The sequence below is a fragment of the Stegostoma tigrinum genome, chromosome 14 (genome assembly GCF_030684315.1).
Source record: "Stegostoma tigrinum isolate sSteTig4 chromosome 14, sSteTig4.hap1, whole genome shotgun sequence".
Taxonomy (NCBI): domain Eukaryota; kingdom Metazoa; phylum Chordata; class Chondrichthyes; order Orectolobiformes; family Stegostomatidae; genus Stegostoma; species Stegostoma tigrinum.
Window position 1 is genome coordinate 7,993,900 of NC_081367.1, and position 15,113 is coordinate 8,009,012.

The 15,113-nt window shown below is 45.0% G+C and overlaps 1 protein-coding gene across 1 annotated transcript in view; it reads left to right on the forward strand.

The window, feature by feature from the left end:
- The first annotated feature begins 13,717 nt into the window (after window positions 1-13,717).
- LOC125457711 (claudin-15-like) overlaps window positions 13,718-15,113 on the forward strand; it is a 39,445-nt gene continuing 38,049 nt past the window's right edge. Inside the window, exon 1 of the mRNA XM_048542282.2 lies at window positions 13,718-13,852. The gene's annotated coding sequence lies outside the window, so the exon portion shown is untranslated. The remainder of the gene's footprint in view (window positions 13,853-15,113) is intronic.

The following is a 15,113-nucleotide window of genomic DNA, read 5'->3' on the forward strand; positions in this document are numbered from 1 at the left end:
TCATGCAATTAATTCACTTTACATTTATAAAGAGTAGCTCAAAAGCAAAGACTGTTAGATGGTGGATCAATGCCAAATTCAGTGCAATTGTCACTCCTTCCCCTTGTCGGCCACTGGTAAACATCGACTTTGGCAGAGGTGCCGTGTTTCAGATGAGACATCTTATTGAGCCCACATCTGCTGTAGCCAGAAGACAGCAAAGGTCCCACCAGACTATTTTCAAGAAGAGAAGTGGGTTTTCCATTACTCCCCTGGCTTTTGTATACTCCTTAAGCAACACCACTGAAAAACAGAACAGCTGCTCCAGACAAGAGCCAAGCACTGAACAAAAAACCGAGAGACCTGAAGAATATGGAACTAAAGCAGAAATTGCTGGAAAACCACAATAGGTCTGGCTAGCATCTGTGGAGAGAAGTCAGAGTTTACTTTTGGGTCCAATGACCCTTCCTCAGAACACTGCGCCCAAAACATTAATTCTGCTTTCTCTCCATAGTTGCATCCAGGCCTGTTGGGTTTTTCCAGAAATTTCTGTTTTTGTGCCAGAGAAGAGTCATACCTCACTTGGAATCATGTTTTTCTCTCTCCACAAATACTGACAGATGTGCTGAGTTTCTCCAGCATTCCTTGTGTTTATTTCACACTTCCAGCAGCTTTAATTTATCAGGATATCTATATATTTACCTCACGGCTGTTGGTGGGAGCTTGCTGTGCACAAACAGGCTGTCACATTTCCAGCAGCTACATTAAAAAAAACTTCATGGCTTTAAAGCTCACTGGTGCAGCCTGAGATGATTTAAATTTCTATGCAAATGTAACACTTTCTTTCTCGGTGTGTAGATCAACAACATGTGAAAGACAAACTCTTTTCCTAAAGGACCTAATTTACCCCATTACTGAGAGAATAACATAAGAGGAGGGATGCCAATGATCAAACTGACTCTGTTTCATTTGCAATCTATGTGCATTTAAATAAGGGGAAGTATGGCCTAGCAGTACTGTTGCTGGGCTAATAATCCGGGGATCCTTGTTCAAATCCCACCTTGGAAGATTGTGAAAATTGAATCCAAAAAAATCTTGAATTAGGAGATTAATGATGACCCTGTATTGATTCAGAGATAATAGGAACTGCAGATGCTGAAGAATCCAACAAAGCAACGTGCAGAACTAGATGAACACAGCAGGTTAAGCAGCATCTTAGGAGCAGGAAAGCTGACATTTCAGACCAGACCTGAAATGTCAGCTTTCCTACTCCTAAAATGCTGCTTAGCCTGCCGTGTTCATCTAGCTCTACACCTTGTTACCCTGTATTGATCATTGGGTAAGAGCCTATCTGGTTCACTGACCTCCCTTCGGGAAAGAAACTGCTGTCCTTACGTGGTCTAGAGTATGTGTGACTCCAAGCCCACATTAATGATTCATAACTGCACTGCAGGCAATTAGGAATGGGCAATAAGTGATGCCCACATCCCATGAATAAAGAAGGATATTCATTCATGTATATGTATTTTTTTGTATTAGAGACTTCTGATCAATTTTGCGTTGATGCAATTCCCCTGAATGTTTCCACCATTTATATTTTGGGCTTTTTTTCATAACTCATGTGGGCAATGGTGATGGTGATAATCTAAACCAGGCAGTGGTGGGGATGAAATTCCTGCTGCATTGCTTATGGTACACACTGGGAGTGCAATGCACAAAATTATGCCAACCTTTGATTTTCTGTTCATCAATTTCAATGAAGCAAGGCCCCAGATGGGGAATATGCAACTTGATGCTGTCTGCTCAGACTCAAAGGATTTGTTCAGTAATAATCCGCACAGTGTTGCATTGAGTCTCTTTTAATGAATCATCAACAGTAGGGACCTGGACTTAGAAACCCAAGGTTTGTTAATTTTTTAATATTGGCATAAAGGAAAATTTTCCCACGCTGATATGCAATGGTATATAAAACCTCCTGGACAACTAACTTAAAAAGCCTTTTTGTGTCCATCAGTTAAGCTTCAGGCTCACCTGTAAAGCACTTTATGATAGAATAGTCAAGTAGACAGATTTAGTGGCAACGAAGTGTGGAGCTGGATGAACACAGCAGAATAGGCAGCAGCAGAGGAGCAGGAAAGTTGACATTTTGGGTCGGGACCCTTCTTCAGAAATGGGGAGGGGGAAGGGAGCTCAGAAATAAATAGAGAGGAGGGGTGGGTTTGAGGAGGTGGGATGGTGATAAGTGAGTGCATGTCAGCAGTGGTTGGGTAACAGTTCCTGCTATCTCCAGACCTAATGGTTAGTTGCCTTTTCCCTAGGATGAGGGATTTCAAGACAAGGGGGCACATTTTTAAGGTGAGAGGAGAGAGATTTAAGGAAGATACGGGGGGGGGGACAATTTTCTTTAACACGCAGGGTGATTCAGTTGTGGAATGAATGGTCTGAGGAAGTGTTGGATGTGGGCACAGTTACAATATTTAAAAGACGTTTGGACAAGTACATGAATAGGAAAGGTTTGGAAGGATATGGGGCAGGAACAGGCAGGTGGGATTAGTTTTGTTTTCGGATTATGTTTGGCATGAACTGATTGGACCAAAGGGTCTATTTGCCTGCTGTGAGACTCTATGGTTGTTCATTGCTGAGTCTAGGGTCACCCAGGTCAGTCAGAAAGGGGTTATCGACCGACTGGAATTAAGAAGTGATAGGAAGGAACTTTCGAACAATGTCTTTAACAATGAAGAAATTGTTGATATTGAATGTCACCTAAGACTATTGTAGACAAGCCTATGACAGATCTTCAAAAGATCTTAGAAAGTCCTTGCTAATTGTGGGAACATGTTTGCTGATGCATTAGTATAAACACTGAGATGGGAAGGTTTGTCTGTTTTATCTTGTGCAGAAGAAGCCTCCTGGCTAATCATTACCTCAGGTAATCAATGGTCAGGCTCCAAAGTACTGAAAGGACCTTGTGCTCACATGATTCAAAGCACAGCTAGCAGAGACTGGCCCCGTAAATGTAGCATAGTGACGCTTGGTTCATGTGCAATATGTCCCCCATTTGACAAAACTGATGTGGAAGTGGACCATCTTAGGTATGTTCTGAGGCTGTTCTCAGCTAAGACAGAGGTGTTGTGATTGGCCTCAGTGTTACACAGGCTTTGATAAAAGGTGATATGGGGGTTAGAAATCAAACTGAGATTCCATTTCCTGAATGCAATTCAGGCCATGCAGCTTGGCTGACCTGCTTGGGTTTCTGCTGTGCTGTCCAACACAGTCAAAGAACTGTATCACACTGTAACACATATTCTCCTATTTAGACCCATACCTTCCAGCATTATAGTAAGGCTTGTCGATAATGGTGGACTTTACCTCCCAAGCTCATATGTGAAAAGAAGAGAAATAAAAATTTGCCTTCATGTAGCACCTTCAATGACCATCAGAACAGCCAAGAACCAACCTTTGGAGTGTAGTCACTGTTATAGGAAATAGAGCAGCCAACTTTCTCACATCAAGCTCCCACAAGCAACATATCTGATCATGACTACATACTTTGGGCTGAATCTTACCATATTTTGCAAAGTGCCATTTTCATCATGTTTCTTCAAGGATTTCTCTCCATGTGGCAGCAGATACATGGAAACACCAACAAGCACACCCTCCCAAACCACTCACCATCCTGACCAGGAACTATATCGCTATTCCTTCACTGTCGCGAGGTCAAAATCTTGGAATTCCCCCCCAAAGGGCATTTTGGGTTAACCTACAGCATGTAGCCTGCAGCAGTTCAAGAAGGCAGCTCCCCACCACCTTCTCAAGGGCAGTTAGGGGTGAACAATAAACACAGGCCCAGCCAGCTCCCCACAAATGAATAAGGCCTAGCGGGTTTTCTCGCACAATCATCCCAAACCCACCTCATTCTCTACTTGTCACTGTCCTGTGGTGCCCCTTATTATCCAATTTTCCTATTATCTGAAGCTGGAAACATTTGTCACAGTCAGGATATCAAGATTCCAACATCCCTGAAACCGTGCCATATTTGAAAGGCCATTGCTCACACAGTCAGGTACTGCCCTGCAACGGTTGCGTGTCAGGCATGGCTAAGAAAGGGAAATCGGCTCCCTGCTTCATGGAATTGGGCTTAGAGATTCCGGCGGATGGGTTAGACCAGCTGGCGGTTATCCGCTTCCCTCAGGACTGGCAGAGGAAGCCACGAGATCGGTGGCGGCACGGTGGCTCAGCGGTGAGCACTGTTGCCTCACAGCCCCAGGGACCTGGGTTTGATTCCACCCTCGGGCGACTCTGCGTGGAGTTTATGCATTCTCCCCGTGTCTGAGCGGGTTTCCTCTGGGTGCTCTGGTTTCTGCCCACAGTCCAAAGATGTGCAGTTTAGGTGGATTGGCCAGGCTATTTTGCCCATAGTGTTCAGGGATGTGTAGCTTAGGTGAGTTACAAGGGGACAGGCTTGGGAAGAATGCTTGGGGCTGAAGGGCCTGTTTCCACACTGTAGGGAATCTACGATCAGACCCTGCTGTTCTGATCCGCGGTTGCCCCCGACTCAGTAATCTGGAGGAACATCGTACACTATCAGATAATGTTCTCACTTCACCAGGGTAGCTGTCACCCTCTTCTCTGTACTATCCCACACTTTCTCTATCTCTGTTACTGCATCCTGTTCCAATCAAGGCGTATACAATACCATTCTCATCATTGCATGCAACATCTGGTCTATTTCGGCCTTGCCCATCCCAAACTACCTCGACCCCATGCCCTCACCACACTATAAAGTTTGCATGCCCTCTGTGCCGCCTACTCACTCACTTGGGTCACCTCAAAACCTTTTCCCAACTGCACCAGCACTAACAGCTATGCCACTGATTTCCAAATCACTTAATTCCCTTTTTCTTTTGCTCCAGGGGGAAATGGCCCCTTACAGGGCTAAAAGAATCAGGATGGGTGGAAGGGTAATCTGATTTTCATTTCCTGACACCCTGCCCTCACCATCCCTACAATTCCTGCCCTAGCCCCACCACCATAAGGAAAAGACTTTGACTGTACCTGGTGAAGACTGGCTCCATTCCTGTGGGAATGCAGAAACCTCTGTGTTGACAAACAAGTAAAATGCATTGTTCATTATTGTTTTACTGTATAATTAATGCTAATGCGCAACATCTTTAGCCCTTGGTCACAGCATTCTCTCTTGCAGGTACCAGTGTGATGCCCACGGTGAATAGGTCACCCCTCTCCATGTCTATGGAGGGCTCAGAGGAAGCATCAAACACTGCCTCCCCATCACCTCAGATCCTGACCCTCAGTGGGTACTTTCTCTAGAATAGAGATGGGGTGTACCCATGCTTCAGTGCCACGTCCCCAAGGTTGGCGGAGGGGAGACAGCCCAGGCGAATGGCACTTGGAGGGCTGCCAGAGACTGAGCATCTGGTGAGCCTTGGGCAGGGAAGAACTCCATGTGGCACCAAATCGTGACTTTCTACAAATGCACAACCAGACATGGAATGTTGGGCTGGTTTGTTGGGAGCACTTAGGCAAGCCTAACACAAATTCTGCAGAGCTACAGCAAAGCAGTCAGGACCCTGCTGCATCAGGCACATGAGCCTCTGGGCTGACAGGTTGACAGATGCCAATGGAGAGACTGGTCCAACACACTCAGCAGTGCTGGATATACGAGATAGTCCTGCTCTCCATCCACTGTAGATATTGGTGCTCAGTGCCAATCACCCAGCAACAGGGGAATAAGCTCACTCCAGATGCCCTTTCTTCACCAGGAAAAAAGGAGGTACCAGGAGGCGCCCAGCAAGAGGAGAAACCACTCATAGGTCTCCGCAGAGCACTCCTATCTCCCTCCTCAACCCTCTGAGTGTTTAAGATGGCGAGGATGTAACTAGCCTCTGGGCAGGATACACACAGCACTGTCTGGGCCTTTTAGACAGAAAAGATAAAACCTCCAATTGCCAACGGGCTCTACTGGAGGATAGGTACTACGCACACAAGGCAAATGCTGAAGGTTCTCAGGGAATATCACAATCCCAACCGTGTGTTTCAGCTTCTGAGGAATGCTGTTACCCTTCAAAGGGTCTCATGTAGCTCCAACTTAAAAACACATCTCACTCAGAATTAAACATTTACCCTGCCCACTCTGGGTGTGGTCACAGCCCATTTTCATCTTCAATAATAAGGTGAACTGGGTGAACGCAGCAGACCAGGCAGCATCAGAGGAGCAGGAAAGCTGACGTTTTGGATCTGGACCTTTCTTCACAAATGAGGGAGGGGAAGGGGACTCAGATAAATAGAGACAGGGGGAGGCAATGAAGGAAGGTGGGTAAAGGAGCAGATGGGTGGAGGAAAGACGGATAAGTCAAAGAGGCGGGGATGGAGCCAGTAAAGGTGAGTGTAGGTAGGGAGTTGAGATGGAGACTGGTCAGTCAAGGGAAAAGGGACAGGTCAACGAAGCAGAGATGAGGCTAGTAGGTAGGAGATGGGGTGGGGGTTGGTCAGTAAGGTGGGATCCCCCTCATTTCTCTTTATTTCAGAGCCCCCTTCTCCTCCGCCATTTCTGAAGATGGGTCCAGGCTCAAAATGTCAGCTTTCCTGCTCCTCTGATGCTCCATTTTAATCTTCACTGTGCACTTATTTGATCTTCATTTTTGGTGCTCCCTCACAAAGAAGGATGGCTCTCAGGGTGAGTCTGTAGGTGTCTGTACAGATCGATACGGCTACCGCAGGCTCTGTTACACTCTGCGTAGGTGGTGGTCACAGGAAGGGATGGTTGGGACGTTGATGTGGCAGCACGCTCCTTTTGCGGTTTTCGCCTGGCTCCCCCTTTTTCCTGACAGCAAGACTCAAGGTGCTCGATGTCTTCTCAAATGCTTCTCCTCCACTTCTCACCGTCTTGGGTCAGTGATTCCCAGGTGTCTGCGGGAATGCTGCGCTTTGCCAGTGAGGCCTTGAGGGTATCGCTGAAGCACAAGATCTGTCCACCTGGGGCTCACCTAGCGAATTTTGAGAAGATTTGTAGCTCAGGTTGAGGTTCTGGATGTGAGTTTGCTCGCTGAGCTGGAAGGTTAGTTTTCAGACGTTTCGTCACCATTCTAGGTAACATCGTCAGTGAGCCTCTGACAAAGCGCTGGTGTTATGTCCCGCTTTCTATTTATCTGGTTAGGTTTCCTTGGGTTGGTGATGTCATTTCCTGCATTGTTGATGCCATTTCCTGTTCTTTTTCTCAGTGGATGGTAGATTGGCTCCAAATCAATGTGTTTGTTGATGGAGTTCCAGTTGGAATGCCCACCAACACACTAAAACAGCAGCTAATGAACTTAAAAGACCCCATACACGAATGCCATGCTTCTAGGAATTCTTGTGCGTGTCTCTGTTTGGCTTGTCCTAGGATGGATGTGTTGTCCCAATCAAAGTGGTGTCCTTCCTCATCTGTATGTAAGGATACTAGTGATAGTGGGTCATGTCGTTTTGTGGCTAGTTGATGTTCATGTATACTGGTGGCTAGCTTTCTGCCAGTTTGTCCAATGTAGTGTTTGCCGCAGTTCTTGCAAGGTATTTTGTAGATGATGTTTGTTTTATTTGTTGTCTGTATAGGGTCTTTTAAGTTCATTAGCTGCCGTTTTAGTGTGTTGGTGGGTTTGTGGGCTACCCTGATGCCAAGAGGTCCGAGTAGTCTGGCAGTCATTTCGGAAATGTCTTTGATGTAGGGGAGACTGGTTATGGTTTCTGAGCCCGTTTTGTCTGTTTGTTTGGGTTTATTGCTGAGAAATCGGCAGACTGTGTTCATAGAGTACCCATTCTTTTTGAATATGCTGTATAGTAGAGCGAACAGCCAATGGGGAACTTCAAACTAGCGTTTACAGGAAAACAACACATATGGACCAAATACTGAACTACAGCAGCAACCATCCCAACACCCACAAACGAAGCTGCAGTAGAACATTATTCCAACGAGCCACCACACACTGCAGCACAAAGGAACTACGCAGAGCAGAGGAAAATCACCTATACAGCGTATTCAAAAAGAATGGGTACTCTATGAACACAGTCTGCCGATTTCTCAGCAATAAACCCAAACAAACAGACAAAACGGGCTCAGAAACCATAACCACTCTCCCCTACATCAAAGACATTTCCAAAATGACTGCCAGACTACTCGGACCCCTTAGCATCAGGGTAGCCCACAAACCCACCAACACACTAAAACAGCAGCTAATGAACTTAAAAGACCCTATACAGACAACAAATAAAACAAACGTCATCTACAAAATACCTTGCATGAACTGCGGCAAACACAACATTGGACAAACTGGCAGAAAGCTAGCCACCAGGATACATGAACATCAACTAGCCACAAAACGACATGACCCACTATCACTAGTATCCTTACATACAGATGAGGAAGGACACCACTTTGATTGGGACAACACATCCATCCTAGGACAAGCCAAACAGAGGCACGCACGAGAATTCCTAGAAGCATGGCATTCTAACCGGAACTCCATCAACAAACACATTGATTTGGAGCCAATCTACCATCCTCTGAGAAAAAGAACAGGAAATGACATCACCAACACAGGAAATGACATCACCAACCCAAGGAAACCTAACCAGATAAATAGAAAGCGGGACATAACACCAGCGCTTCACCGGAGGCTCACTGATGATGTTACCTAGAATGGTGACAAAACATCTGAAAACTAACCTTCCAGCTCAGCGAGCAAACTCACATCCTGGGGCTGACCTGCTGGAGCTGGGAGTGGCGAACCAGCTGGAGGAGTCTCATGTTGACCGCGCGCGGACAGTTTGTTATTTACCATACAAGTGAATGCTACAGCAGTTAATCCCTAAACATAGAGTATCAGGCCTTGCCTTTCCATGTTGATGGACCCCCATGCATTAGCATCCCCTCCTATAAGTGCTCACATGCAACCCCATTGTCTTCACACTCCCCCCAACTCCCCATCTAATCATTCTATCAGCATCTCCATCTAGCCACTTTACCCCCATCCCCCTTGAAGCCAGGCTGCTGCTTACCTTCAATAGTATTCCCCCACTTCACTATGACCACTATCCCTCCCATGCTGTACCCACTCTTCCCCCCACCTCCTTATATGTTGAGTTGCACCCCTCCACCCCAGTTCACTGTTGAAAACCTCTCTCCATTTCAGCGTTTTGACATAAATTCTCCAGTCTTCCTCACACACAGCAGCCCCTGATAACCTGCTCCAAGCACAGGCTGTTTTCCATCTCCTTGAGAAAATTAGTTGGATAGCCTTGAATGACAAGTGACTAACCCTCTGATTAATGTCCATACAGCCCCCTGACTGGTTTCTCCTGATTCTCCAGACTGCTTGAAGTGGACCCACAGAGCTGATCATGGCCCGCTCCCCAAACCAGGACCTCCAGGGCTACACTCCCCCAAGTGGCCTCCTGACTCTGCCCAGGATCCTAGGTTGATAGCTTACTGTCCTGCCCCATAGATGCCGAACATCTCACGGCACCTGGCAGAGGAACACTGCCCTTAAACTTAAGCCTGTTGCTGCATATGCAGTGTGTTTGTTGTATACGCTGCTAGAATTTGGTGCCGCTGTGAGATTGATATAGCAATGTGTCATTCAGCAAATTGTCCAGCCCCATGACTGCCCCACTGCAGACCAGCAACAACAAAATACCTGGATCTATGTCTGTGCCAAACTGCAAAGTGAAACGGAAGGATGTGAGCTTTTATAAAGAGTGACTGAGGGGGCAGAATGCTAACTGGCAAGTCAAGACAAGACAGGAAAGCTGTGAGCATCGTGGTGCGTATTACATGATGGAGTGCTGAGAGAGAAAGTGAGCGGTCACAGAGTCATACAGGATGGAAACAGGCCCTTCAGTCCATGCCAACCATAATCTTAAACTAAACTAGCCCCACCTGCCTGTGCTTAGACCATATTCCTCCAAACATTCCTTATTCATGTTCTTATCCAAGTGAGTTTTAAATGTTTTAACTGTACCTCTGGAAGTTGATTCCAAACATGAGCCACTCTCTGGGTTAAAAGTTTGCCCCTCATGTCTCCTGAGATACAAAATAGAAAAACCGTGGATGTTGGAAGTCAGAAATCAGCGACCCTTCTTCAGAACCTTGTGTTGCTGAACACATGCACATCCCCTCCCTGTGAAGAAGGGTCACTGAACCCAAAATATTAATTCTGTTTGCTCTCCAAAGATTCTGCCAGCCCTGGGATACAGCCCGGTTTAATCTATAAGCTGGTTGCCTGTCCTGGTAAGGAAAGGATCCTTGCAGTGAAAGGTGCCAGTGTGCTTAAAAGTGCAACAAGGCAGCACAGAGCATGCTGTAAGTGGATGGGTGATGTGGCATGATCATACTCAGAGGTTGGCACATGTCAAATGCCGATGTTCAATGATGTGGCGTACATACAGTTGCTGTCAAGGATCATACCTGAGATCTCAGTGCTGGGTGCCTGAGATGAACAAACGGTGAGTTTGAATTGCCAGGTACCCATTCAGACTTCCGTGGCAGGAATTCTCAGGGTCTCACTTCCCGCTGGCAGATGGTAGAACAGAAGGGTCCATTTAATGATGTGAGATTAAGTAATAATGAGAGTGTTTCTTGAGGATTAATCCCTGTTAATAGCCTCTTACTAGAAGCAATCTCATCTTGAAGTCTATAATTTAGCTAAAAAATGCAACTTGTTGCCATCAGCACGGGGAAAGGTCTCGCTGGCCTTCTCACAGGATCCCCTCAAATTTCTCACCATAATTCATCGTTTGATTTGATTTGATTTATTACTGTCATATGTACCTAAGTATAGTGAAAAGTTTTGTTTTACATGGAGCACAGACAGATCATACCATGCAAAAATCATTGGGTGATTAAACAGAGTGACAAATACAAAGTTACAGTTGCAAAGAAGGTGTTATAGACTGAGAATTGAGGGTTAGAAGTACAGGACAATTGTGAGAAATGTGAGAATGAAGTCTGCTGTAGGCAGCTCGCAGGGAGTCATGTTGTGTAGGTCCCATCTTGACTCCCCAAGACCTGGGAAGATTGTACCGACTGTATTTGTGATGTTGGCTAAGGACAAATACTGCCCTGGGGCACCAACAATACCTCTCCTGTTCTTCTTGAAGAGGGCCAGTAAGGGGACCTTCATATGAACACAAGACAGCAGATGGGAGCTCAACTTAACACCTCACCTAAAAGGCAACACACCGTCAGTGCAGACTTCTCTCCTTGTAGCCCAGCAAGTTTTCATGAGCTTTTGTCACAAAATTGTGTCTGCACCGCACCCCTAGGACATTCCATTCATCCTATTCGCCCAGCAACCCAGGTTCGATTCCACCCTCGGAGCACTGTCTGTGTGGAGTTTGCACATTCTCCCTGTGTCTGCATGGGTTTCATCTGGGCGCTCCGGTTTCCCACCACAGTCCAAAGATGTGCAGGCCAAGTGGATTGGTCATGCTAAATTGCCTGTTGTGTTCAGGGGTGTGGAGATTAGATGGGTTATAGGGGGATGGGGTCTGGGTGGGATGTTCTGACAGCCGGTGTGGATTTGTGGGCCGAAGGGCCTGTTTCCACACTGTAGGGATTCTATGATCTATGATCTACTCACCACTGCTGGGATATCCTGTGATCTTTGGCTTCAGTGCCATCTTTAATGCCCAGCCAACTACACATGCAGTCAAACATTGGCAGTTCGGAATTGGCCTTCACTGTTCACATGGTGGGGGTGTGAACTCATGCCTAGTTACTGCTGAGGATGTTTGCAATTGAAGGATCCACCCAAGATCATGGGTGCAGTGCTGGAAAAGGGTCACAGGGAGACTGTGAAGGCCCAAGTCACTGGCTTTATTCAAGAAAGAGAGAGACTTTAGGTTTTTTAGATAAAGGTGTCAAGGGTTATGGCGGGGGTAAAGCATGAATACAGCATTGAGATAGAGGATTGGCCATGCTATATCGATAAACAGTGCAGGCTTGCAGGGTTGAATAGCCTGTTAGCTCAGTTGGCTGGGCATCTGGTCTCTGATTCAGAGTGATGCTACCAGCATGGGATAAATTCCCTAAACAACTGACGTTTATCGTGGATCTCAACTCCATGTTGACCCTCAGCTTAAATGTCATAATTTGTCGCTCTTTAAATAAGAGTGGGCTTCTGGTGGCTTTAACTTTTAGTTTCACTGTTTCTCTCCCTCTATTTTCTGTGTTTCTTTCATATTTCTCTTATGAGAATATCAACTCAATTCTTGTTTAAATATTGTTATAGCCTCTGTCTCATTAGCCACACAAGTTGAAGATATTTTTAATACTATATCTGTGTGAAATTAATTTTTCTAACTCCCACCTTCATTTTCTCAGAATTGTCTCTAGGTCTTCTGCTCCTTTATTACAGAATCCTCAAATCAGTAAAGCTATGTGGATAATTGTGACTTTATTCAATGGGATGAAACATGGCAATAGATCGGCAGCCCATTTCATGTCTTTTCACGCCATTTTTATACCCATTAACTTATCACATAGGGCAGTTGTTAGCTCAGTTGGCTGGATGCCTGGTTTGCAATGCAGAGTAAAGCCGACAGCATGAGTTCTATTAGAACATGAGCAGAGGTTACCATGTAGGACTCTCGTTCTCAACCTTTCCCTTCACCCGAGGCATGGTGACCCTCAGGATCATCTAGCTGTCTCTCTCTCTCTCTATTAAGAGGGAAGCCCTGTGGTCCAATAGGAGCTATGGCAACTTTAGCTTTTTACTATCACATATCGTCAAAATAATCCAGACCTTTACCACCCCCTCAACAACTTCATCACCTTGAAAACTTTGGATTTTGGGTTGGCACTGTGGTTAGCACTTCTGCCTCCCAGCGCCAGGGACCTGGATTCGATTCCACCCTCAGGCAACTGTCTGTGTGGAGCTTGCACACCCTTCCTGTATCTGAGTGGGTTTCCTCCGGGTGCGCTGGTTTCCTCCCACAGTCCAAAGGTGTGCAGGCTAGGGTGTGATTGGTCATGCTAAATTGTCCAAAGTGTTCAGGGCTGTGTGGATTAGGTGGGTTATAGGGGGATGGGTCTGGGTGGAATGTTCTGATGGTTTGCATGGACTTGTTGGGTCAAAGGCCCTGTTTCCACTTTGTAGAGATTCTATGATGATGATTATACTTGACCTCCTCAACCCTGACTGTTCAAGTGAAAAAACCTTCTTTTGTTCCTGGATTTGTCATCTGAATTATAGTTTTCCCTCTTAATTTCCACTTTCTTTTAGTGTTTTAATTATAGAATATGACGTTATATGGCAGATTCCGTTTTCTGATTTTATTAAAATAAGACATTGTAAACAAACAATTCCAAATGTGCACTGTTTTATGTTTAATCCCCACACAACGTAAAACAAGCCATCCAGCCAACCGGCCTAGCTGACACCCCAGCTCCCATTTGTGCATTGAATACAAAACAGCTCTCATGTTCCGTCCATTACAGCAATGTCTTCACTTCAAACACAACACATTCACTGTGAATTGCCTTGGTACATTGCATTTGCAAAATGTGCCTTAGCAGCACTAGTTTTGTTTTAAATTATTTTTTAAACAGTGGAATAAATTCCACTTTCAATTGTTCTCTCATGGTTTGTCCTCTTGCACTATGATCTCGTTGGAGAGTGAAAGCTGATCATCAGGCAGTGGGAGGGCTTGCAAACTCGGGTTTGTTTGCAAAAGCAAGGTCAGCACTGTTACTCTAGGGATGCTCTATCTGTCCTGTACTTCCAAAGTTTAAGAGGGTGTCTGAAAAATGAGAAAGTCACTACCAGTTGCTGCTTGCACAACAGACAGTACATAGGACGTTTGGACAGACAAACACAGAGAGGTAAAAACATTTTAGAATTCAGTCTATTTTGCTATTAAGATTGTTCTAATGGCATGTTATCCCACAGCTAGGACCATTGTTTCAACCACTCACTTGTATTTCTTGCAAATTAATTTAGATAAGTTGGCTAAATCACGACTTTTTTTCCAGAAAATGCCACACATCTGGGGCCAGCTATGGTTTTGCGATTAGCTCTTTCTCCTGAGTTGGAAAGTTCTGATTTCCAGCGTATGTCCAGAGAATTTGAGCTTGTTTGTTCTACGTGTGTAAAGACCGTGGACAAAACCCAACTGCTCTAGTGACTATATATGCAAATAAAGATATTTTTATGAAATAAATATATTTTTAAAATTAAAAAAAAAGTCTCCAGAGACTTGAGCACTAAATCAAGACCAAAACACGATAGAGTACTCAAGAACTCTATGCTGTTGTTCAGATGCAAATATTAAACTGAGAACATGTCTATCATCTTGGGACAGTAAAAGGAATCATGTAGCATAATTCTGAATAAGAGCAGAGGAGATTTTCCCAGGTGCCTATATCAACTTTTTGTTTAACCCTTAAACAGGATCCAAAACATAAAACAATTCAAAATCAGAAATCGCTGGAAAAACTCAGCAGGTGTAGCAGCATCTGTGCGGAATGAAGCAGAGTTAGTGCTTCAGGACCTAGTGATCTTTTCTCAGAAGTAAAACAGATTATATGGTAATATTTTCCTCACTGTTTGGAAGAGCTTGTTGTGGGTTTTGTTTGGCATTTCTCTCACATTAGACAGGACACATGTTTCATAAATATTTCATTGCCTGTGAAGTGTTTTGGAATGTCCTGAGAGTGAGGGCAAAAGTACAGGGATACAAATCTTTCTTTCTTTAACCATTTTATTTATGTATTTTATTTTTAGAACTCACTTTTTTTTTGAGTGTTTCTCTTTTTCTTATCCTTCCATGGGATGTAAAGGGTCACTAACCAGGCCAGCATTTATTGCCCATCCCTAAGAAAGTGGCAGTGAGCTGCCAAAGTGAGCTGCTGTAGTTTACATGGGATTTGCTGTTGGGGGGAATGTTTCAGGATTTTGATCCAGTGACACTGTATGAAAAGCTCTAAGTCAGAATGATGTATAGCTTTGAAGGAGCCTTGGTGAATTGCTGAAGCTCTTCTTTTAGAAAGTAGACACTCCAGATGTGCTACTTTGGTGATAGAGGGAATTAATGATTTTTTTGCTGGATGGACTCCCAATTAAGGGGGCTCCTTTGTTCTGGAA